Source organism: Vulpes vulpes, chromosome 7, assembly GCF_048418805.1.
Source record: "Vulpes vulpes isolate BD-2025 chromosome 7, VulVul3, whole genome shotgun sequence".
NCBI lineage: Eukaryota > Metazoa > Chordata > Mammalia > Carnivora > Canidae > Vulpes > Vulpes vulpes.
The window spans coordinates 92,204,794-92,230,753 of NC_132786.1; the positions used below are offsets into that span (position 1 = coordinate 92,204,794).

Genomic DNA, 25,960 nt, shown 5'->3' on the forward strand with positions numbered 1-25,960 from the left:
GAGACACAGGCAGAGGGAGAAGCAGGCTCCACACAAGGAGCCCAATGTGGGATTCGATCCCAGGACTCCAGGATCATGCCCTGGGCCAAAGGCAGGTGCTAAACCGCTAGCCACCCAGGGATCCTGATTTTTCTCTTAAAAATATCTATTATAAGAAAATGAAAGACAAAGTGTGGATAAATGTTTTATAATAATCTACTTCTATATGATAATACTTCTTGACAAAGTGATGATGTGCCTCAATGCTAAAAAACCCTATGAAGTAAAAAAATAAACTCTTGAAATATACATGCTTCATTATAATTGCATATACTAGTAAAATAATTTTTCCTAACAGCAGAATATGAGGAGGTATCTCTTTCCTTTCTGTTCTGTCTTAAAGAGAAAATAGGCCAAACATTACTAAAACATATTCAATTTTTTGTTAATAATTTCATTTTTTTAAAAGATTTTATTTGTTTATTCATGAGAGACACACACAGAGAGAGGCAGAGACACAGGCAGAGGGAGAAGCAGGCTCCATGCAGGCAGCCCGACATGGGACTTGATCCAGTGACTCCAGGATCATGCCCTGGGCCAAAGGTGGCGTTAAACAACTGAGCCACCCAGGCTGCCCTTGTTAATCATTTCTTATTGAATTTGAATCATACAAGAACAAAAGATGCCTTATACCCTGGACAAAGATATTTAAGTGTGAATTGCGTTACTTACACTGTAACAGATAAGAGAAATCTCTGGTTACTAGGGCAAATTATGGTTCTTTTAGGAAATTTACCCTAAAGCCCCTACTCAGAAAGCTGTATTGACTACCTGACTACCTTCATCCCAGTATGCTGACTTTGTTTATGGAATTGCATGTTTGCTAGTGAGTGACACTGACATTCAACAAGAACTTGGCACCAACCTAACTTGATCTCCATGGTCACTCATGATTCAGTCAAGCTAATTGTCAATCCCTTCATGCTGTGACCTCCTTGACAATGGGACACTTGAATAAAAGAGCCCTCTATTTCAGGTGTTTAGTGCGATGCCTCACTCATTTTCTTTCTTTCTTCTTTCGTTTCTTTTGTTTTGCTTTTTTGATAGGAATATTTAAGTTCTCTCTTTGCAAATTTCAATCATACAATACAGGGTTATCAAATATTATCACCAGGTTTTATATTAGGTCTTCAGACTTTACTCATCTTACAGCTGGAGTGTATACCTTTTTACCAACTTCTCCCTATTTTCCTCATTCCTCAAGCCTGGGTAATCACTTTTCTACAAACAGCCTGATTGAAAAAAAAAAAAAAAAAAAAGTCAGAGGAGCTGAGTTTTCCAAAGTTTTCCGTTTGTATGTCTACAAATGGCCAAGAGGTATATGAAAAAGTATTCAATATCACTAATAATCAGAGGAATACAAATCAAAACCACAATGAGATTTCATCTCACAAAGGTTAGAATGGCTATCATGAAAATACGGGAAGCCTGGGTGGCTTGGCAGTTGAGTGCCTGCTTTTGGCTCAGGTCATGATCCCGGAGTCCTGGGATGGAGTCCCACATCAGGCTCCCTGCATGGAGTCTGCTTCTCCCTCTGTCTGTGTTTCTGCCTCTCTCTGTGTGTCTCTCATGAAAAAAAAAAGGGGGGGGGGAGGGTAACAAGTGTTGGCAAATATATGGAAAAAGGGGAACCATTGTGTACACTTGGTGGGAATGTAAATTGGTGTAGCCACTTTGAAAACATATAGATTTCTAAAAAAAAAAAAAAAATTAAAAATAGAACTACCTTATGACAATTCAATTTCCGGGCACTTATCCAAAGAAAATTTAAAAATTCACTTAAAAATATACATGCACCCCCAAGTTCACTGCAGTATTATTTACAATAGTCAAGATATGGAAACAACCTAGTATCCATTGACGAATGAAGGAATGAAGAAAATGTGATATATTTATACTATGTAATATTATTCATAAAAAAGAATGAAATCTTGCCATGTATAACAACATGGATGGACCTTGAAGGCATTATGCTAAGTGAAGTAAGTTAGCAAAAGACAAATATATCATCTCACTTACAGGTAGAATAAAAAAAAAGTTCATAAATACAGAAATAAATTAGTAGTTTGGGCACCAAAGTGAGGGGTGGGGAGGGATGATGAAATAGGCAAAAGGTGTCAAAAAGTACAAACTACCAGTTATAAAATAAATAAGTCATGGCGATATAATAATGTATAACAAGGCGGAAAAAAAAACATGGCGACTATAGTTAATAATACTTATTGCAGATTTGAAAGTTGCTAGCAGTAATTCTTTTTTTTTATTTTATTTTATTTGCTTATTAATGAGAGACACAGACAGGCAGAGACATAGGCAGAGGGAAAAGCAAGTTCCCTGCAGGGAGCCTGATGCCAGACTCTATCCCAGCACCCCAGGATCACGACTGAGCCAAAGGCAGATGCTCAACTACTGAGCCCCCCAGGTGTCCCAAGAGTAAGTCTTTAAAAGTTCCTATCCCAAGAAAAATGAATTCTGTAGTAAAGTATGGCAACAGATATTAACTTAACTTATTGCAGTTATCTTTTTGCAATATATGCAAATACTGAATCATTATGTTGTACATCTGAAACTAACATAATATTGCATGTCAATTATACCTCAATAAAAATAAAGTTTAAAAAAGAATTAAATAGAGGTGGCTGGGTGGCTCAGTCAGTTAAGTGATTCTTGATTTGAGCTCTAATCATGACCTTGGGGTCATGGTATTGATCCCCACATCAGGTTCCATGCTCAACACAGAGTCTGTTTGTCCTTCTCCTTCTGTTTCTCCTGCTGCTCTCTCTCAAATAAATAAAATCTTCACACACACACACAATTAAACATGAGAATATTGTATAATTTGCCATTTTAAAATATATAAGAAAAGTTTCACAAAGATTTATACTTCAACTAAAAACCTATTTTGATTTCACCAAATTATAAACTAATGCAAATTTAGCTCAAGTATTTTTAAATTTTAGTTCAAACCAATAAGGAAGCAAATTTTGATGGTAAAGTGACACTGTATTTCAATTTTTTGTTGTTGCTTATTCATAAATAATATTTAATTCAAAAATAATCACAATCCCCTTCAAAGAATGCTGGAAAAGGATAAAGATTTGAATCTCATTGTTCACAAAATAAGAGAACAGAATAAGGGACTGCCAAAAGTAGCCCAGGTCAAGTAGAATGCAGGAAAATGTGGAGAAAGGATGCCCCCAGCTGTATATCCCTGACACTGCTGATAGAATAACACTTCTCCAAATAAGTGTCTCATTTTCAGATACAAAACCAAAAGTTACTTCTTTACAATAAGGGAGAAAGAATACATAAGTGGGCAAGCAGTGAGAGCTGCTATACTTCATTTGGTAGAAGGCAGGGGTGAATGGGAAACAAAAAACAATTGATAAGAGCAAAGCAAATTCTATTTACTGACTTCTACAACTCAAAGAGAGAGAATGAACTTTCTCTCCCAGTTATAGCTATATAAGAAATTACTTCAAACAACTATTTATTATCTTCAGAGATTCTGTACATCAGGAATTCAGACAGAGCATAGTAGAGATGACTGTTTTCTGCTCCACAGTATGCAGGTCTTTAGTGAGAAGGCTTCAAATTTGGGGGCAGGAATAATCTGAAGACACGTTCCCTCACATGTCTGGCAGTTAGTGCTGGTTCACAACAGTTAGAGGATATTATAATGGACATAAGAGTTCCTCTTGCCACAGCAATGAAAGACCAAAAAAGAACAAGGAATATGAAAGACATCTATGAAGAAAAATGTAAAGTTCTACCGTGGATATCAATCAATAGAAAATGCATACTTATATTTCTGAGTTTAAAAAAAATTCTGAAGAATACAAAGATGTTAACTTTCCTTATGTTAATTTATTATCTTAATGCGATGTCAACTAAAATAAATAACATAAAGCAAGCTGATTCTAAGGAAAACGGCATTAGCTGTTCCACAAGTTTTGACTGAATTTGGATCACATTTGCCACCTCCATTACTGACCCAAGCCACCCTTATCTCTCATTTGGGTTACTGAAATAGTGTAACTGGACTGTCTGCTTCCACCCTTGCATCCTCTCCCTCATTCCTCTCACACCCATTAGTCAAGTCTCTAAAATAGTGTTCCTTTGATAGTATCAATCATATCCTAACCTCTCATTCGCCTGCTCCAGTGGCTCTCCTGCATATTTAGAGAGTAATCCAAAATTCTTAACATAGTCCACTAGGCATTCTAGTACCTGAATCTTTCTCTGATCACATTTCCTACCAGTGCCCTACTTATTCAGTCTCCTACTTTTTCAGTTTTTTCTCTTTTCTCCAGCCATATTCCAGAAATATGCTTTTCAAGCTCCTATCAGCCTTTGCACTCCTCGTTCCATCTGCCAGCCGTGCTCTATGGAATCACATTCATTCCTCCTCAGAGAAACTGTCTTTCACACTCCGAGAAAAACAGTTATGTATACTATTTTATTTTCTTCATATCATAGATTGATTTGTTTTGGGGGTTGTTAGCTTTCTCCACTAGGAGGTGCATTTTCACAAAAATAGAAATTCCTGACCACTTAAAATCTGAACAGCAAGTGCTCAGTAAATATTGAAATGAATAAGTATAGTCAGAATCATGCTAAAAATTAGCATATCATAAAAAAACAATGTAACCCTAAGTCAGCATAACATAGATAAAGAGTTCAACCAAAATGAAATATACTAAAAGGACCAGAAATTGATCAAATACAATGCAACTTACTACAAAAGAGAAAAAAAATGCAAATTAGGAGAAAGATTGTTTCATAATTATTGGCATTCCAATAAATGAATATCCATTTGTTACAACAAAATAAAATTAAATGGAAGTCTTACCTTACAACTTAACCTCCAGATGAATTAAATATTTAAATATAAAAAAAGAAACCGAGAAATACTAAAAAACCCATGGTATAATTTAAAAAATTATCTCAGAAATAGGGTGAGTCTTAAAGCTATGGCATGAAGCCCAGAAACCAATTTTAAATGTTGAAGACTTTGAAAAAAAATTAAATGTTTTTATTTTAAAGATCGCTTTTAAAAAAGCAAGAGAGGGAAAAAGTTGCAATTGGTATCACGCACAAATTGGCAAATTTTCTCAACGTATGATCAGTTCCTATAAATAAGAAAATAATAAACAACCAGTAGAAAAATGAGCAAAATTTATGAATAGATATCATTGAATTAAATAATTCTTAAATAGGAGTGCATGGGTGGCTCAGTTGGTTAAGCATTTGCCTCTGGCTTAGGTCATAATCCCAAGGTCCTGGGATCAAGCCCCACACAGAGCCCCACATGGAGCCCTGCATCTGGCTCCCTGATCCAAAGGAAGTCTGCTTCTCCCTCAGCCTCTCCACCCCTATTTGTGCGTGCTCTCTCTCTCTCTCAAAAGAATAAATTAAAATCTTAAAACAATAATTCTTAAATACATGAAAATATGTTCAATAGCACTCAGAGAATGCAATTCAGCTGACAATGACATGTTATTATTTATCTATATCATTGGCAAGCATTTAAAAAAAAGTTATCACATTGACAGGGTAGGTATAAGATATATCAGGCAAACTCATATACTACTATTGGAAATATAAATTGTAATACCTTCTATGAAGAATGTATTAGTTATCTATTGCTACATAACAAATTGCCCTAAAACCCAGAGGTTTAAAAGAGCAATAAACATTTATTTTCTCTGACAATTTATCTGGGTCAGAAATTTGGGAGCAGTTTAGGTTGGGCAGTTCTGACTCAGAGTCCCTTGTGAGGCTGCAACCAGGATGTTAGACAGGGCTGTAGTCATCTTAAAGCTGGATTAGAGGGATCCCTGGGTGGCGCAGCGGTTTGGCGCCTGCCTTTGGCCCAGGGCGTGATCCTGGAGGCCCGGGATCGAATCCCATGTCGGGCTCCCGGTGCATGGAGCCTGCTTCCCCCTCTGCCTCTCTCTCTCTCTCTCTGTGACTATTATAAATAAATAAAAATTTAAAAAAAAAAAAGCTGGATTAGAGCTGGATGATCCATTTTTAAAGTGGTTCACATAGCTGGCTAGTAAGTTGGTGCTGGTTGTTGATGAAAATCCTCAGATGCTCTATACGTAACCTCTCCCTGGGATACTTGAGAGTTCTCATGACCTGGTAACTGGATTCCCCTAGAGCCAGAGATTTAAAAAAAAAAAAAAAAGACAGAGTAGTAACTGCTACATCTTTTATGTCCTAGACTCTGTAGTCACATATCATTTCCCTAATATCCTATTTGTCACATAGGTCGGCACTGTTCAATGTGGAAGGGGACTACAGAGGAGTATATATTTCAGGAGTAAAAGATAACTGGGGACCATTTTTGGAGACTTGTGATCACAGGGAAACAAGTTGGAAAACATTTTTCAAAATGAAAATTTCGCATAAATCCTGAAACTAAAGTCCCACTTCTAGTTATCCTTTAGATATGCACTCAGATGTATAAAAGAATATATTCATCTCAGCACTGAAAATTGAAATAACCTGAATACTTATCAATAGGGATATTTTTAAATAAGTCATAATCCATCCATAATGTAATATACATGTGTTTAAAGGAATAGGATGCCTTGGATAGGATCCACAAGAAAGAAGGAAGGGAAAAAGGAGGTGATGATTGGGGTGACCAGAGGGATAAATTTATTTTTCAATGAGTACTCTTCTTTACCTTTAGTATTTTATAACCAAGTATAAGAATTATCTACTTTGAAAAAGTGGGGGGGAAATACATAACTGCTAAGTAGTTTTTGTAAAACTACTTATCCCCCAAAAAATGTGAGTTGGGCTCCACCGAGCCTTCAAGACTTTTTATTTTGTCTTTTTGTGACATATTAATCAATTTATTATTACCATCATCTTTATTTGGACTTTTTTTAAAGAATTTATTTATTTATTCATGAGAGACACACACACACAGAGAGAGAGAGAGGCACAGAGACACAGGCAGAGAGAGAAGCAGGCTCCATGCAGGGAGCCTGACACAGGACTGGATCCAAGGTCTCCAGAATCATGCCCTGAGCCAAAGGCGGTACTAAACTGCTGAGCGACTCAGGCTGCCCTTACTTGGACTTTCAACCCAATTCTTCTCTGAGATTTCAACTTGAGTGAACGGATTACCTGGCTTATTTTGTATTCTCCAACACACAATATTAAACACAGAGAAAGTACTCAATGCATATTTGTTTAAGTCAAGTGTCTTAACCTGAGCACTGCTAACATTTTAGCCAGATAATTCTTTGTTAGAAGAGGCTGTCTTGTGCACTGTAGGATGGTTAGCAGCATTCCTGGCCTCTGTCTACTAGATGCCAGTAGCACTCTCTAAATTATGACAAACAAAAATGTCTCCAGACATTGCCAAATGGTTCCTGAAAGGGAAGAATGATCCCCAGTTGAGAGCCATTGGTTTAAAGTAATGACGTATCCAATCTTAAGATGTAGTTACAGAATTTGAAAACAGATTTTTAAGCAAGATTTAGTATATATTTTCTACTATAATATAAAAATTTGATAATATACTATTGGTGTAAATGAATGAAAGGAAAGAATATAATACATTATATACTAAACACTAAACAAAAATTAGCATTTAATACTTGTCATCCTATTTAATTATTCCTTATTTTATATCCAGAATTGACCTTGCATAGGAAAGTAAAGACTTCAGAATTTAGTGAAGCAGTATGATTTGTAACATGATGAATGATGACCTATATGTGAAATACATCATTTTCAGCTCCCTTTCTTCTACATGACTGTAATATTAGAAAAAAAATTGATTATCAGTACATCCAGGGTATGATTTGGAGTAAATACTCCATTCTTTGATGCAAATCACTTCATCAAATAGGGATTAAATTATATAAAGATTAATTATTCTAGCCAAAGACTTAGTTCTGGATGATTTCTTTTAATTGATAACCAATGGTTTACAAACTATAAATTATCATCTGTGAAATTGGATATAGAGACTCATAGTGAGAATGATAGACAGAGTTACACTGAGGATATTTAAGATAGATCATTGTCATCTCACAAACAGCATTATGGGGGATAAAGGCCTCCATAACTCCAGTAAAGAATTTTTTTTTAAGATTTTTATTTATTTAATTACTTGATAGAGAAAGAGAGCACAAGCAGGGGAAGCAGCAGAGGGAAAGGGAGAAGCAGACTCTCCACTGGGCTGGGAGCCAGAGTCAAGGCCCAATCCCAGGACTCTGGGATCATAACCTGAGCCAAAGGCAGACACCTAACTGACTGAGCCACCCAGGTAATCCATGAGTAAAGGAATTAATAAATCTTTCCTTATCTTTAAAATTGTCATTTTGTCACTGAAAGTCTTTCTGGTATTAAGAACATTTCCTATCTCTTCTATTCAACTCATTTTCCCCCTTTTGTATTAGTTCTATCAAAAGGAGAGAAAGGAAAGAAGAAAGGTTGTTTGGGTGGCTCAGTTGGTTAAACATCTAACTCTTGATCTCAGGTCAGATCTTGATCTCAGAATAGTGAGTTCAAGCCCCACATTGGGATCCACACTGGGCATGGAGTCTATTAAAAAAAGAAAAAGAAAGAAAGAAAAGAATGAAGGGAAGGGGGACAAGAAGGGGGAAAAAAGAAGAATGGAAGGAAATTTTTCTATGATAGAATTAAATTGCCAGAGATTTATAGTCCAAGAGATAAAAATTAAACTAGTGACCTAATTTTGTATTTTTCTGCCTTCTAATTCCACCAAAACACAATTTAGCTAACATCTATAAAGCCCACTTCTGGAAAATACTCAAGAAATTTAGTTCTCTAAAACTATTTCCATATTGTAGTTTTAAATTTAAAGGTATTTTAGCTTTTGAAAAATATTTCTTGAAATGCTAACGTGACTACAGCACAAATTTTGAACATTAGGTACAATTTTTAATTCTCATTTCATCTTGTTTACACCATTACCGTATAATAGTCTTCTATTTAAAACAAAACATAAGTGAAGAGTAAGATATCTGGTCACTTACTTTATATGAGCATAGAAAACAATTACAGCATACTATTATGTATTATTTATTTATTTAAAAAGCTATCAATTTTACATCTTGACTGTTTACAGAGCAAGACAAAGGCATTATAGAACCATCCTGTCAATGTAGGCCATTTGTATAATAACTAGAAATTTACATAGAATCCACAATTCAGTAGTATGAATGGTCATTTATCATACTTTAAAGACAAAATAATCAAGAAGGAAAATGCTTTGTGTGCTTTCAGGTATAAATATTATATCTTCTTTGTGAGATAAATGTTATGTCACAGTAAATAATAATGGCTACCTCATATGAATTGATCTTAGAATTTTGACAGAGGTAAATATGTTTATATTAATGAAGCTAAATCTAAGGTTTGTCTAGTAATTTCAATTTTTTTTTAAGAAAAAAAAATAATAACATAGGGACGCCTGGGTGGCTCAGTGGCTGAGCGGCTGCTTTCAGCCCAGGGTGTCACCCTGGAGTCCCGGGATCAAGTCCCACATCGGACTCCCTGCATGGAGCCTGCTTCTCTCTCTGCCTATGTCTCTGTCTCTCTCTGTGTCTCTCATGAATGAATAAATAAAATATTTTTTAAAAAAGAAAAAATTAACATATACTATTATTCATTGGACCTTCAAAGACAAATACTCTTGGTATGATAACTATCCATTTTCTGATATAATTTCTTTTATAATAATTTGAGCCAAATGAAAGAAATTGCAGATATTGCAATTTCATATAATTCAACCCAACTGCATGAGCAAGAATACTAAGGAATTGAAATAAGAGAAAGAAAGAAAATGTAAAGAAGAAAGCTGGTTTAGTAAAGATAAACAATCCTCTAATTGTGTCATATTCAAATTATTCTAAATAAAAGCTGAGGAAAATCACAAAAAAATTCACATCCAAATGACTGAAAAATTTACACAAAACATTATGAGGTCTAAACAACCAAGGAACATGTGACATGTAAATTTTATACTTTGACTTTGTGTCATTATCAGGTATCTAATGGATGAGAGATTAATAAAACATTCTACTCAACACTGAATAGTTAAGCATAATGAATGGATAATTCTGATTATAATTATTTTTTTAAAGATTCTCTTTATTTATTCATAGACACAGAGAGAGAGAGGCAGAGACACAGAGGGAGAAGCAGGCTCCATGCAGGGAGCCGGATGTGGGACTCAATCCCGGGTCCCCAGGATCACACCCCAGGCTGCAGGCGGCGCCAGACCACTGTGCCACCAGGGCTGCCCTGATTATAATTATTTATAGAAATAACAATGCATTTGCAAGAAAAGAGATCCTTTTTTTTTTTTTTTTAAGTTGACAATGGCAGGGCTTTATCATACTTTCTTGACTTAAATAGTAAAATCATATTGTAGGGACTACAGATGCTCTGTGATGCCTTATACCTGAAACTGTTCTAGTAAAAACCCAAGGAGCAATTCTGCATATATTATTAACAATGTGAATGTTTATAGTGAATTCCAAGTTATGAATTAACTACATAATTTACATATTTTGAGGGTCAACTACTTATAGTAATTTAGGATATTAATACTGATCTGAGAGCAAAAATGAAAACACTATTGATCTTAGCTTTAGTTTGATAACATAAAATTGGCATAATGTAAAAAACAAGTGAAATGTAATCAGGCAATTCAGGAAATACTGTTTCGGTTAAGACACTTTAGTACAGAACTTTAAAGTATTCAGAGCCTTCAGTGTAGGTTTTAAGACATTATTGCTAATAAGCCTTCCATAGAATTCCAGTAATCCTCAAAGAGATAGGATTGTGATATCAGCCAGTGCTGCTGCTAAATAGATTATCCTTTCTTTGACCCCTTGATTTGTTCACAGTGTTAATGTATTTTATTAATGCTCACCATTTTGGAGAATTAAATGTATTTTATTGAGGGAACTTGATCATTTTTTATGGGTCAAGGAGGATGAAACATGAACAGCTCTTCTTCTGGCATGCACACTACAACAAAATAAAAAATATTACATATCAGAGAACATCAGGTCTCTAGTACAGATTTTAAAATATAAATACAAAGTTTCTCAGGGACCAAAATTATGATAAATGTAGTTTTCCCATTTTATGAATTTGACTTCTTAAAAAAATCCATCATATAGTAGAGAAACTGCTATCCAGTATTCTGTTTGGTACAGACCCTAAGTGAATTAGCCAAGAAATTTTTAAAAACAAAAGAGGAAAAGTATCTTTCTACATTCTTCCAAGTGGACAGATATGACAGGAAAATATGAGGGTGTTTGCTAAAACCATGGTTTTCTTCTCTGATCCCTATATTCCCTTCCCCTTGTCCACACAGATGAAGTTCTTGACAATATGTTTCTTCTAGGCACCCCGAATTCTTCCAGGATACACTTATTTGGTTTATGGGTAAGCAATTTATCTAAGCTTGTCAAATAAGAATTTCTTTTCTGAAAATTTGGATTTAGACTTAGAGGCGGAAGTTAGATTCTTATATATATATATATATATATATATATATATATATATATATATATATAGTGTAAGGGACACCTGGGTGGCTCAGCGGTTGAGCACCTGCCTTCCGCCCAGGGCATCATCCTGGGGTCCCAGGATCGAGTCCCACATCGGGCTCCCTGCGTGGAGCCTGCTTCTCTCTCTGCCTTAGTCTCTGCCTCTCTCTCTCTCTCTCTCACAAATAAATAAAATTGTTATTAAAATATGTATATATGTATATATATATGTATATGTGTATATATATATATATATAAAGTGTAAATGGTATACATGAGTGTATATGGAGTGCCAAATGTTCCCTCTTCACCTGACCAGCCATGGCCCTTTAACTACAGTAGGGAAAAAAAAACATTTTGTGTGAAACTGGTGACAACTGACATTTAAGATCAGAAAAAGAGCTGTTTATACTTGATGCCTTAAGATGCTGTCTGCCCAAAGCTCTGAAAGACTTAAGGTAGGAAGTAATACTTCCCACAATACCACTGAGTTTTCATAGAATCATTATATTTGATAATAAAATGCACCTGTTTAATCTCAAAAACAAAGAAACAAGCCCATGGTATCATCAACTGAAGTGGAGAAACAGGCTACCCCCAGCCAAACCTGTTTCTCCACTTCAGTTGATGATACCACAATTTATACTTTTTCTCAGGGCAAAATCATTGGAACCATTATGATTTACCTCCCCAGCCCACCTACTATATTCAATTCATCAGTAAGTGTAGTTGGCTCAACCTTCAAGTCCCAAACATAACCATATATCATATATACTACTCGCCACCCTAATCATGAAAAGTCTTCTTATAGGTCACCCAACTTTGGCTTCCTATAATGGATTTTTGGCACAGAAAACATAATTCTATTTTAAATAAGAATAAGAGCAAAAGAGGGTGGGGGAGATAGAAAAGGAAAGATGAGGTAGAAGACAGAGAAGAACACAAGGAGGAATGTGAAGGAGAGATGAGAAAACTAAGGAGAATGAGGTGTATGTGAGAAAAAGGAGAAAGAAGAAAGAAGTGTGAGCTGAGGATAGACAACTAAAGAAAGGAGAGACGAGAGAGAACAAGATAAAGACACAATGGAGTTATCCTTTCTCTCCTACCATCCATATGTAATCTATCATCAAATTCTATAGATTCAACTTCATAATATATCTGAAATCTGTCAATTTATCATTACTTCCACCACCACTACTCTAATACAAGCTATTACCTCTTGCCTGGACTACTTTAAAAGCTCCCTAAATAGGGATGCCTGGGTGGCTCAGCAGTTGAGAGCCTCCCTTCCGCCCAGGGCGTGATCCTGGAGTCCCGCTTTGAGCCCCGCCTTGAGCTCCCTGCAGGGAGCCTCCTTCTCTTGCTGCCTATGTCTCTTCGTCTCTCTCTGTATCTGTTATGAATAAAAAAGTAAAATCTTAAAAAAAAAAAATGCTTCCTAACTAGACAACCTACTTCTGTCCTTGCTATATCCATTTGTCACATAGCAAGCAGAGTGACTCTTTTAAAATGTAAATCACATTATATCATTTCCATATCTACTCCTTCTGTGGCTTCCCATTATACTGAGGAAACAATAACAATTCTTGATGAGCTGAACTCAAGCAGGTTCTCTGACCTCCATTCTGATTACTGTCCCCTTTGCTCACTGTTCTCCAGGTGCCCCAGACAACCCCCAGGCTGGAATATGCCTCACATTCTCCTACTTCAGAGTCATTGCTATTCCTCTTGAGATGCTCTTCCTATACATGGCTGGCTTCCTACTGGAACACCAACCTTTCAGAAAGGCCTCCATAAAACATTAGCCCCTTCACTGTCTTTTACTCTAATTTATATTTCCCTATTGGACTTACCAATATTTGACATTTTAGTACATTGTTCCATATTGGGTTTTTTTTTGTTTGTTCGTTTATTTGTTTTTTATCAATGTTTGCCCACTTTCCTATAGGTACTTTCCCTAAAGACAAGGACTTGTTTTGTTTACTTTTGTATTTCTATTATCTAGAACAGTGTCTAGCATGTTAAAGGCACTCAGAAACTAGTTGTTGAATGAATATAAGACAACAATAAATCTAGACTTATTCTTAAACCTCTACCTGCTTGTTAGCATGAGAAAATATAAGCTAAATGTCCCTACCATCCAATTTAATTTAAACTGAGACTGATTCAATACTTCTAAAAGTCCCTTTAAGTTATAGTTGATCATTTGTTTTTTTTTTTTTTAACATTTTTTTATTTTTATTTATTCATAGAGACAGAGAAAGAGAGAGGCACAGAGAGACACAGGCAGAGGGAGAAGCAGGCGTCATACAGAGAGCCTGATGTGGGACTCGATCCAGGGTCTCCAAGATCACGCCCTGGGCTGCAGGCGGCGCTAAACCACTGAGCCACCGGGGCTGGCCATAGTTGATCATTTGGAAAAAATAGTAAATCTTTTTTTTAATACTAGATGTTTTATTTTTTTTAATATTTTTATTTATTCATGAGAGACACAGAGAGAAAGAGGCAGAGACACAGGCAGAGGGAGAAGCAGGCTCCATGCAGGGAGCCCGATGTGGGACTCGATCCCAGGTCACCAGGATCATTCCCTGAGCTGAAGGCATGCGCTAAACCGCTGAGCCACCTGAGCTGCCCAATACTAGATATTTTAAATGACTGTCTCCATCTTCATTTCTTTTCCCAAAATGATGACAAGAGACATGGGTGGCTAGAGAGTGAGGCTCCTTATGGCAATAAAAGACAGGTAGTTCTTTTTTTTTTTTTTTTAATTTTTATTTATTTATGATAGTCACACAGAGAGAGAGAGAGAGGCAGAGACATAGGCAGAGGGAGAAGCAGGCTCCATGCACCGGGAGCCTGATGTGGGATTCGATCCCGGGTCTCCAGGATCGCGCCCTGGGCCAAAGGCAAGCGCCAAACCACTGCGCCACCCAGGGATCCCAAGACAGGTAGTTCTTAGCTAATGAATTCATTATATAATTTTTCTGGAAAAAAAAATTTCTGGAATATTTTCTTCAATTATTTTCTCTAATTTGATGTTTGCTTCTTCATGCTACCTCTGTTTGACTTGTTTTTGTCACAGAAAGTAATGAAATTATAAATACTTTTATTTGTATATGTAATAAGCTATTTTTTGATACTTTAGAATTTCTGGTCATAAGTGGCTGTATGTTGCATACTGTTTGTTATAAAATATTCAATAGAAACTTGATATTAATTACTGATGTTAAAAAAAGCATATACTTGAGTTGAATATGATCAAAGACACTGATTCCATAGAAACCATTCCTTATATTTTTACTTGTGAACGTCTAAACTTGTTTAAGAAAAAGAAAAGGAGTCACCCTGTGTTTTGAAGGTCATCAGCTAATGAATACTACTGTTTGAATTTTCTTCTTAAAAAGATTCATAGAATAGTTAGTATGATATTTAGATCATGAACCTGTTTATAATCAAAAGTATACAGAAAATTTTGTTCTGATCAGCATTGTCAGTTTTATTTCTAATATAATGAAATGTTTTCTTCTTCAAAAAAAAATAATTTATCCTTTGCAGATAAGCTTTCTCTCTTGTATATTAGACACACACACACACACACACACACACACACACACACACACAATCCAGCTTTAGTATAATGGATCAGAGCTGAGTGGTGTGTACTGACTCAGAAATAAGGAATGACGTTGCTGCAATGCATACCATATTTGCTTAGATGGTGTTTTGAGAACCAACTCAAATCATGTCTTTTCCTTTATAACAGCCAGCAAAGCTATAAAAATAGGGGCTCAACAATAACTAAATTTTCATCTAGGAAATGCAATTAATGGCCTTATTCATCCACAATTTTAAGATTCTTCTACCCTGCAACTACCCAAAGGGTGATTGGTGCCATTTCCATGTTTTTTGCCTTGTTTCCACTACACCTAATAAATGGATTGTTTTGCATTCCTCCTAAGTGATGTTAAAGAGTTCTTAATTCACATGAACAACGTTGTTGAACTAAAAAGAATTGGAATAGACTGTCTATAAGTAACTGCTACAAGTTGCCCACAACAGATAAATGCATAAATGTAGGAACATGAGAAGTTTTACAGAGTAGGGAAAAAAAGAAGAGAAGTGAGAGACCAAATTGTGATTAAAGAAATGGAATTCAGGGGGCATACCTTGGTTTCCAGAGCTACAAATGAAGTTGTGATACTTTTAAAGATGTTAGCAAAACAAACAAAAATACTTTAGCAAAACAAAGAACCTAGCATAATAGCAGAAACTATAAAGATAATTTAAGACAGCTGGAACCAAAGAACAAAGACCACCTAAAAATAATATTTCTATTTTTTGTCAATGTCTAAGGCACTGTACCAAAAGTATGCATGAGTTCCTCACCTTTGTTTTCATCATTAATTTCTAAAGTTAGCAACAACTTTTCAATAGTATTTGAAATTGCATTTATTCTTTGAAAGTTACTGAATTCCAGAATAAAGTGGTCATTTCACACATAATTCTGTTGTCCAAGTAAGGCTGAAACAAGTCATATAGTCTCCCTTAGAATGAAAGTTCTAAACTTTCTGGTGTATATAAAATTAAAAATAAAGAGTCAATAATACTTAAGATAAATATTACATGTGATTAATAACCCAAGTATATGATTTTCTACCAAATCTATTCATCATTATCTTGTTAAGCAGGCCAGTTCTTTAATAATTTGGAATTTTATTTTTTTTTTAAATTCTGGATTTTTAGCAGATTTACCACAACCTTCAAGTATTTGAGTTAGCAGAGAATTTATTATGCCAGTTTCCATAAATATCAGTTATATGTATGTTTTCACATGTCAGACACAAACATATCTCAGGCTCTCAGTTTTACACTAGATGTCTTCTTATGGATACCACAAACATCCAGGAATTCAGCTTTTATATCGTTTTCCACACTGATCTGAACAGATAATTCCAGATAAATACTTTAAAATCAGAGGAAACCTCCAAAAAATGGAAAAAAGGAAATTTCTTTAAGTCATGTATTTCACTTGAAATACATGAGTTTAAGAAGTTCTAGCAGTTCTCCAAATGATAATATGCTTCCTAAAATCAGAGAAAAAATTCATGTAATACATATAAATGTATGTATTGCATTTCCCAAAATTTAAAATAGTGTCCTTAAATGCAATTTTATGTATGTTTACCAGTTTCCTTTATTCTAGTTACAAAGAATTCTTTGAAGTGTACTTTACCTTCAGATAAGAAAATATAGCATACCAGTTACATAATTAATTATTCTTCAATTTCAGCTTTATATTTTTAATATTGAATGGTAACTACTAATCTAAGGGAAGAATGAGTTAACTAAAATTTTATACTGATGGGTACATTACTATCAAACATAATTAAACATTTTTAGGTTGGGAAACTAAATTCCGTTCCACAATCAAATAATTATAAAGAAAAATCCAAGTTATATAATAATACATGACTAAAAGTTATCATGTGAAACTACCATTATACTGACTTGACAAATTTTATGTGGTCTCCTCCAGCTTAATGTACATATAAATCATTTAAAAGAATGTGTCAAAATGCACATTCTGACTCTGTAGGTCTAGATGTAGTCTGAAATTCTAACAAGTTCCAGTGATGCTGATGCTTATAGATCATGGAACACATTGAATAAGAAAGGGAAGATTTTAGGAAATTCCTCACACACTATATCATAACTATAATAAATGTCATCCTTTTACAGGCCATGCTAACCTCCTAAATATTAATCTGACTTAGCATTTTTTACTGGACACAAAGTGATTATCCAACTCGCACTCCTTCCAGTGACTTTAGTACTAATACCATTTCCCATTCACCTCCACCCCTGTCAAAGGCTATCAGTCCAGTTAGAAACATTTGATCCATGAAGACAATAAGATTCTTTCTGGATGACTACTTTTTTAAAAGATTTTATTTATTTATTCATGAGAGACACAGAAAGAAAGAGAGAGAGATAGGCACAGACCTAGGCAGAGGGAGAACCAGGCTCCATGCAAGGAGCCTGATGCAGGACTTGATCCCAGATCCCAGGATCATACCCTGAGCCACAGGCAGATGCTCAACCACTGAGCCACCCAGCTGTCCCTTTCTGGATGACTATTAAAGCTTAGTCACTTTTGAGATGCCTGGGTGGCTCAGCAGTTGAGGGTCTACCTTTGACTCTGGGTATGATCCCCCTGGCCCCTCCAGTTGAGTCCCACATCAGGCTCCCCACAGGGAGCCTACTTCTCCCTCTGCCTATGTTTCTGTCTCTCTCTCTCTCTCTGTGTCTCTCATGAATGGATGAATAAAAATCTTAAAAAAAAAAAAAAAAAGCTTAGTCACTTTAATGGAAGCCCCTCAATACAATCTTATGTTTCTGATACTGAGATCCTTGGAGCTGCCTTTCTGAAGTTTGATCAATTCATTTAATCTGAGTTAACTTCAATACGTATCCAATAAATCCTTCTCTGAATTTAAGTTAGTCAAAGCTGACGTGTCTCTTGAAACTCAATAAACCTCAATAAAACAATCTATCAGAGTAAGAATCAAAATATAATTATTATGAACATTGCCTCTACTGAACACCATAAAAAAATAAGTGCCATTGTGCTACAGAGTAGCTACTAGGTGCATGACTATTTAAATAAATTAAAATTAAAGAAAATTTAAAATTCAATTCCACTGTTGCACTAGTCACACATTAGGTGTTCTATGCCTTTATGTGACTTATGGCTATCATATTAGTGTAGATAAAGGACCATTTCCATCATTGCAAAAAGTTCTGTAGGAAAGCATTATCTAGAGACTGACATCAAATAAATTGATTGGGGTTTGTGGGTATAGCTAAGTTTAGAATAAGATTACTTAAACATGCTAAAACAATTCCTCGGGGATCTCTGGGTGGCTCAGCAGTTTGGCGCCTGCCTTTGGCCTAGGGCGTGATCCTGGAGTCCCGGGATCGAGTCCCCTGTCTGGCTCCCGGCATGGAGCCTGCTTCTCCCTCCTCCTGTGTCTCTGACCACCCCCCGTCTCTGTCTCTCTGTCATAAATAAATAAATAAATAAATAAATAAATAAATAAATAAATCTTTAAAAAAATAAAAATAAAACAATTCCTCCATTGGCCGTCATACAAAGAACAAATTCATAAACTATATCTCTAAGTTCTACTTTCTCTTTTCAGAAGGAAACTTCATAAACTGTCCATTCTTTTATGAATGCTATAATATTCTTGTCCCTATTTCCAATAGCCAGTATGCTTATCCTAAATTTAGGATGACTCTAGCCAGTATGCTTATCCTAAATTTAGAGTCATTACAAACCACATAGAGTTACTATTTGATAAAACTAATTAAAAAAAAAAAAAAAACTAATTTTCAGGGCAGCCCGGGTGGCTCAGGGGTTTAGCGCTGCCTTCATTCCAAGGCCTGACCCCGGAGACCCGGGATCAAGTCTCATGCCTGACTCCCTGCAGAGAGCCTACTTCTCCCTCTGCCTCTGTCTGTGCCTCTCTCTCTCTCTCTCTCTCTGTGTCTCTCATGAATAAATAAATAAAATATTTTTTTAAAAAAACTAATTTTCATTAACATGATAAAAATTAAGTCTAAACTGAGAATTATACTATATGTCGGCAAATTGAATTTAAATAAAATACAAAACAAAACACAGTTAAAAAATAAACTGGGAATTATAAATGAAAAAAGAAAGTATTAAAGTATTGGATCAGAAATACTAAGTAATTCATTATGCATATTCATAATAAGTACAATATGCTAAAATACTTATATAAGTAAAATATGCTAAGATGAGGCCATTCTTGAAGAATCTAAAACAAATCAGTCTTATAGAGTCACTGCAGACCAATGAGGAGAGTTCAAAGGTCATTCACTTTCCATTGGCTAGCCAATGATGTCTTTCACTGAAAGTACAAGGTATCACTGTAGTATTTTATTTTACCTAACTCTAAAGTCATGTCATTATATAGTTCTACATTACACAGTAAAAGTAAAATATTATGTTGTTAATGTTTGAGACTAAATATTTACCCTACCATTCCTCTAGTAGGCACATACTCATTACAGTGTAATGTCAACCTTGTAAAGGGAAGAAGGCTTATATGTGTACATATATACATAGACCCATGAATCTGGATTCAGACACTTTTTGTCTGAATCTTCAGCCCTGTCCCTTCCAGCCACTGTTTTCTCCCTATATGAGAAGATATAAGGATGAAGGTCGCCACTTTTTTTTGGCTTTTCTTGTTTTCAAATGATACTGAATCTAAGAGGTAATAATCAATTCTAAAAAAATATCCTTATTAATTAAATAACCAAATTATAATCTTTACCCATGTATAAACATATCTTTATAAGAAAACCCAGAATATTCTGAGGTAAACTTACTGTGAAGACAACACTTACAAGCTGATGTGTTCTCTAACAAACAAAGCAACTTTTTTCCATATGACATTTTATATGCAAGATGGTACCTTTATTCTGAGTCTTATGATGAAAATATATTGACCATTTAATAGATTTCTAAATAGATCATTTAATATCTGTACCAAAGTATGGGTAATACTTAGAACATAAAAAATTCTGACTTTGGAATTTAATTAAGATTTTGAATATTGCAGGAAAGTTTTTAGAGTGCAGAAAATAAATTAACTAGTTGATAAAAGCAGTATGCTAATGAGACTTTGATGCCTGTATATATCAGTTAATTTCCATCTTTTTCATTACTTTTAAATCTTAAAACTGTGTTTGTGTGTGTATATATAATATGTGTATGTATGTTGTGTATGAGAGAGAAAAAGAGAGACTAAATTAATGCAAATGATCCCTATATCAGAAAGAACTGCTATGAGTACATGTGTTACTCACAATGGATCGATACTATTATTTATTTGAAAATGACACTTAATCATATTGCTTGTTAATTAAGTTACAATATCTCTAAATCTGGAGTCTATTATTATCTCCATTATATCAAAAACAATTCTATAATTGATAAATAATTTTGATGGGGCTTACCAGCAGATTTACCGGTACTGATTTCAGGAATTAAATCAACCCACTCAGTTGAATGAAGTTCAATTCCATATAATTGGCCTGTGCTCTCCTAACTCAAAAAACAACACCCATTAAACTGTAATACATCTGATTACTTTATACAACAAAAGCAACATACATCTAACTGATAGAGCAGCTGTGATGAAACAAAATACTCTCTTCCCTTTTGGAGACCATTAGAAAGCTAAAGCTGATAGATGAGTCAAATCCACAGGGGAAACTCTAATAGAACAGTAAAACAATATAGATAGTACTCCTCTGCAGAATTATGATCCTGTTAAAGGAAATTTCTCTCTAGAACTGTCCTCAATGACTCCTACACTCGTTCATATTAGAATACCTATAATGTGTGACACATGGAAAGTAAATCTGTTTCAAGTATGCATGGTCAGATTAAAAGACTCTGATACTTCGCTATTATTCAAGTGTTCCATTTCTCTTTTTAAAGTTAAAACATATGTCATGATGTTACCATTAGCGTTTCATATTTGTACTATTCTGCCTTTTCCCAATAAAATTATTTATCACTGTCTATACTTTCTACTTACCACTGATATAAATTTTATTTCAAATTGATGTTAATATGAGTAAGGAAATATTATTTAGTTGTACTATCATTACTACTACTTATAATGTTTGCAAATATCCATGGTAAATCAATGAAAGGACACCTTCAAGGCATTTCTACTGCAACAAATGTGAGTTTTGTTAATGTAACTTTTAAATGTTTTGATATAAATTAACATGTGAATATAAATGTAAATGTTTTAAGAGAATATTTCAGATCAATCGATGAAAACATGTTGATATATAGTTGGTGAGCTACAGAACAAGAAGATGAGGGTTTAAAGAGAAGAGGCTCACAGAGTGGAAGTACGTCGATAGAGCAGTAGAAAACTAAGAAATATAAATTACAATTACATGGAAAATAAATAAATAAATAATCATTACATGAATCCTTAACCTTAAATGCTTTTCCACTGGGAGGTAGAGGAAACAAAGGGGAAAAAATCTTTACCAGACTTTGGGTATTCCAAATAAAAAAGGAAGATCTTTTTGCTGTCTCTGTAATACAGGTGCTATCTATCAATATAGCACTATAGTCAGGCCATGTGGTCCACTTTAGTTAGTGTCCTCCTAAGTGACCATAAATTAGCATGTTATTATATAATAAGTCTCCTTATCATTCCCAAGTTTATAGTTGGCTCCTTACTTTCTTCTTTCCTTGGAGTATGCTTCATGAGTCTTCTGAAGAAGTTCCAATGCTTACAAGCGCTCAGAGCAGTGTGTTTGTTGTTTGTTGGCAGCAAGTTTTAGTAACTGGCAGGGAGGGAGTAGACAATAAATAAGGCAAAACAAATGAGGATCATAAGTAATAATGAAACACTAATAATAATGAGTGGAGTAGTTTTCCATATCTCAGGCTTTAGCATCATTTAACTGAGAAAAATATATATGTTTTAAATTGTAGTAAGAAGTATTCCTCTCTTTGATATGTATTTATTCATACAAAAACTAATTGTTCACCTATGATATTTCTGGAAATGTGGTCTGGGATAAAATTACTTTTCAAACTTCATGATGAACGTGAATTTTAGCTCCCTTGCCTTTTTCACTTATACAAGATAGGTACCTCTGACTTCAACCTGGGAAAAACTTTTAAAAGGTGAATGAAACACTGAAATAAAAGAAAAACATACACATAACTTAAAAGCACAGGAAGAAATCTTCAACATTGTAATTTGGAAAACAGCCTTGTATACTTACAAGGCTTATATTTTTGCTTTGAAACAACACATGGTCTGCCCATTTGCCACACCTAAGAAATGTCTAGGCTACCCACATATCTTGTTAACAATTTCATAGATGTACAAACACCATGCTGATCAAAAATGCTTTCTGAAGGTATTTTTTCAAAATGAAATTAGTTTTACTATTATGTGAGAAAATATTAATTTGGGATAGAGCTGAAAGTATTATTTCTCACCTAGATTCTATATGAGGTTCCAATATGGAAAACAGGTCAGTGGAACTTGTGGAATGATTTGTGCCAAGAGAGAAAAAAATAATCTTATATATTATCAATTATATAATGAGGTTTGCAGGCAATTATTATAAACCATATCATCTATTGGCACTTGGGTCTTAATATTTAAAAAGCAACCCTTCCATTTGTTTTTTCTTTATTTAAGACTATACTTAAAACAAAACAAAAAAAAGACTATACTTAAGTCACCTGTTTTCAGATAACTGTGGACAAAAATTTTGAGGTTCAATAATCTATATAACTATGTTAAGAATTATTTGTAGGTAATATAACTGATATCAGCATGAAATAGTTTAGAACTAATACTCCAGGGACTATTTTTATTACACAAAATATCATGGTTAATATATTTCTGCTCTTTTCAGCTATATTCTTTCATTCAAAATCAGTGAATTCTGTACCCCACTTGTGAGTAAACCACTTAGGCAGTTGTCCAGGGAACAAAGAACATCCATAAAAGAAAAAGAGAGGTACAATGCATTTTCCCTAAAAAGAAAAATAAACTGTCTCTAGAAATATAAAACTGGCACTAAGCATTTTATTTAAAAAATACGAAAAATGTCAACCTTCACAAAAATTACAACTAATAAGCACAATGCTAAAAACAGATTTTGAAGACTTGGAATAAGAATTTTAAAAATATATAAGCCAATAAAGAACATAAGCATTGAGAAACACAGCAGAATCTCTAACAGACTTGGAAATCACAAGACATGAATCCAGACTTGATTAAAAAGGTGACATTCTGACAAATACCAGGGTGAATTTTATTGCAATTTCTCAGTGAAAAAGGAATATGAAAATCCACTGTCTTTTGCACATAATTATGTTCCCAGTTGATTGCATACTAAATTTTATATAGTTCTCATTCTATAGTGATGTCAGTGATTCTACACATAAGCATTAAGTGTTCATAGAGTCCTAATAAAAGAATCCTCCTAGGCATATTTGCAACAATGACCTCTATGTAATTGGCCAAGTTCTGGTGCCAGGAGTACAAAAAAACAAATAAGAACATTCTCACAGATAATTGTTTTTAACAAGGCTTATTTTTGTTTGGGTGTTCTACTTATTACATATGCATGCCTGATCTCTTGCAAAACTAAAGCTTTATAAGAATGTCAAGGTTAGAAGTGAGGTTCTGTAATTTTCCATTAGTCATCAGGTGGTGGTAGATTTAAACAGCAGATTGTGACTTTCAATTGGTTTACTTGGCTGGTGCAAAGCCTATTCAAATGTTCCCTGCTTGTTGTTTACTTTTGTATTTGTGACTCAAAGTATTGCTGCCAAGTATTCTATGAGTTCTCCAAAATATTTTAATGCAAATGGGTTGGAAATGTCATCAGGACAATTATATTAAAGAAAAAGGTCAAATAAATCCACAAGCAAATGGGAAGGGGGGGGGGCGCTTTCACATAGATCATTAACTCTATTAATAATGAAGATAATGAAAGTAAGGCACTGATAAAATACTATGTATTTAACATTAGCTGAGAAATAATGATTAAGCAGTAAAACCATAAAACTGTGATTGGAAGATGACAAGCACATTCCAAGCAGAAAACAGAGCAGAAATGAAAGCACAGTGGTAGGAAGAATAAGACAGGAAAGGCAAGAGAGCAAGGACTGCAGAGTCTTCGCAGTGTTTGTACTTGGATTTTTTGCAGAAGCCATCAGTATCCTGTTAAATAGCCATCCCAGCCAGCGGTCAAGTCCATATGCCCAAGGTCAGATACCAAGGGGGCTAAATTTTGCAACAAATGTGACGAGACAAACTAAAGGGCATACTTGTGTGAAATTATTGGCCTGCTCAGCAGGACCAATTCTAATTCCTTTTTTCTAGTATCTGACAACATTCTCTATCTCCTTCTCTAAAGTGCAAATGGCATGTTGCTATTAACATCTGATATCAACTCCTTAAAGCCACTGTCAACTTTGCCTTTGCTTTACAAGATTCAATCTATATCTGCTGTCTGTTTCAAAATTCTGAGTATCACAGCCTATTTTATATTTCATTGTAGTCTCTTTGTCTAACCAAATCTTAAATATAAATCAGAAAACAACTAATAGTAAATATGCAAGAGAATTTAAGGCATATAATAAATCATTTTTATGACATTTACTATATGTTGAATTTAAAAGTTTCATCTAAATTATTTATGATCAGATCAGGCCAAGTATATAGGAGAAAATGCATCTATTCAAATATAGTCAAAGCATCAAATCCCACTTATTATTCACCCTCATTATTTTAATTTACTTTGTATAAATTAATATATTTCAAAATTATAGTATGCGATGTTAACCTTTATTTCAAAACCAACATATGGTTTCTCTATTTCTGAAGTAGCTTGTGGAGATAGTACAGTGATTGATAAAAATATTTAGACACAAGAAGGAACTTTAAAGTTCACGCAGATACCAAAGGTCAGAAGAGGTAATAGTTTCAAAATCCAGGAAAACAGTTTGGGCAACAGAGATAAGAAAATGAAGCAAAAAGACTGGGTAACGCAAGCCAGACAAAGGCAAACTTTCATACAATAGGAATTTAGAGCCAAACTCTGAATATTTATGGGAATTATATGATACCAACATCAAATAGGGCCTCAAACTAATAAATTTATGATAGATTTATGAACATATTGTTTGATAGGAAAAATATGAAGTATTGAGCCTCAAAAATTAAAAGATAAGACAAGGGCACCTGGTTGGTTCAGTCCATTACACCCAACTCTGATTTCAACTCAGGTCATGATCTCGGGGTCCTGAGATCAAGCTCCACCTTGAGCTTCTTGCTTAGCAGGAAGTCAGCCTGGGATTCTCTCCCTCTCTCTTTTCCTCTCCTTCCTCCTCTGACCCTCGCCCCACTTGATTCCCTAAACAAATAAATAAATAAAATCTTAAAAAAAAAAAAAAAAAAAAGGAAAGAAAGACAAGACAAATAGGAACCTCTAGCCTGGAAGATAAAGTAAGGTGAAGAGAAGGAAAACCATGCCTAATACTTTGCCTTTTTTTAAGCATGAATTTTAAGTTTCCTATTAAAGTATAAAACATTTTTAAAATGACAGTCCTAAGTGTTTAGTTGCAATTACATTCAACCCTTTAACTACTCCCAAAACATGATAAAGAATATTTATATAGGACATTTATAAGAAAATTTACATAGAATATTTATATAATTCCAAAAAGTTTCTTTATATCCACTTACCTTTCCATTTCTATCACC

General features: G+C 34.5%; 1 long non-coding RNA gene across 2 annotated transcripts in view; it reads right to left on the reverse strand.

The window, feature by feature from the left end:
- LOC140599719 (uncharacterized) overlaps window positions 1-25,960 on the reverse strand; it is a 61,705-nt gene that overhangs the window by 19,285 nt on the left and 16,460 nt on the right. Inside the window, exons 2-3 of one of the 2 annotated variants that reach the window (XR_012002679.1) lie at window positions 21,901-22,007; window positions 10,973-11,070 (exon numbers count right to left, since the gene is read on the reverse strand). This is a non-coding gene — a long non-coding RNA (uncharacterized lncRNA). The remainder of the gene's footprint in view (window positions 1-10,972; window positions 11,071-21,900; window positions 22,008-25,960) is intronic. The other variant, XR_012002681.1, reaches the window with a different exon arrangement.